General features: G+C 41.9%; 1 pseudogene; it reads left to right on the forward strand.

Annotated features, from left to right (window-relative positions):
- Nucleotides 1-435: 435 nt before the first annotated feature.
- Nucleotides 436-723, forward strand: LOC102844810 (annotated as a pseudogene).
- Nucleotides 724-1,054: the final 331 nt, after the last annotated feature.

The following is a 1,054-nucleotide window of genomic DNA, read 5'->3' on the forward strand; positions in this document are numbered from 1 at the left end:
CATAATGTAGATTGTTAATGACCCTTTCTCCAATCTTGATGCCACATTCCACCTCATAAAGCCCTGTTTCCCATGTGATCTGTTCTGCATATAGATTTAAAAGATCCTGTGATCCTTAGTCACTCTTAAACCTGGAACAAAACTTATTTCTGTGGCTCAACTTTTAGCCAAATAATAAACAGGCTTATAAGGTGAACACCACCATCAGGGAGGTACTTACATAATCAACCACGTAAGATCAAAAGGGCAGCATCTTCCCAGGAACACAAATGAGAAACCCAGAAAGAGTAGAAGGACTTAAAAAAATCAACATCATGGGGTCCCAGCAGCACCGGCAGCAGGCTGAGAGGCAGTGTCAGAGCAACCCAGCTTCTCAAAGGCTCTGTGCGTGCAGAGGCCCACAGGCACCAGGCATGAGCCCTCCCTGCTGCCAACATGCCCAAGAAGAGGTCCCCTCCCGAAGGTGCAGTGAAGGAGGAGCCCAAGGGAAGATCAAGGAGGCTGTCAGCTAAGCCGCTTGCAAAAGTGGAAACGAAACCCAACAAGGCAGCAGGAAAGAAGACAAAAACATGCAAACAAAAGGACAAAGGGGAGCAAAGGGAAAGCGGGCTGAAGTAGCTAACCAAGAAACTAAAAGATTTACCTGCAGAAAATGGAGAAACTAAAAACTAAGAGAGTCCAGCCTCTGATGAAGCAGGAGAAAAAGAAGTCAAGTCTGATTAACATTTGGTCCCTGTATCTCCTTTCTTGTACAATCCAGAGGAATATTTTTTATCAACTATTTTGTAAATGCAAGTTTTTTAGTAGCTCTAGAAACGTTATTAAGAAGAAGGAAATCCCACTTCATCCCATTTTTAAGTATAAATCCTTTTTTTAAGAGGTGTGATCATTTGCTGGTTGTTTATTTTTTGGTACAACCAGAAAATGTGGGATGTTGAAATTGTGGGGGAGCTTTGTATGTCAGTGTAACATTCCATGGGAAAAGGGGACAGTTTTTATATCCCATAATACAAAGCATACTTAATGACAATTTGGAGTCATAGTCATACATTTA

This window comes from Elephantulus edwardii, unplaced genomic scaffold (assembly GCF_000299155.1).
Source record: "Elephantulus edwardii isolate Elephantulus edwardi_28Jun2011 unplaced genomic scaffold, EleEdw1.0 scaffold00013, whole genome shotgun sequence".
Classification (NCBI taxonomy): Eukaryota; Metazoa; Chordata; class Mammalia; order Macroscelidea; family Macroscelididae; genus Elephantulus; species Elephantulus edwardii.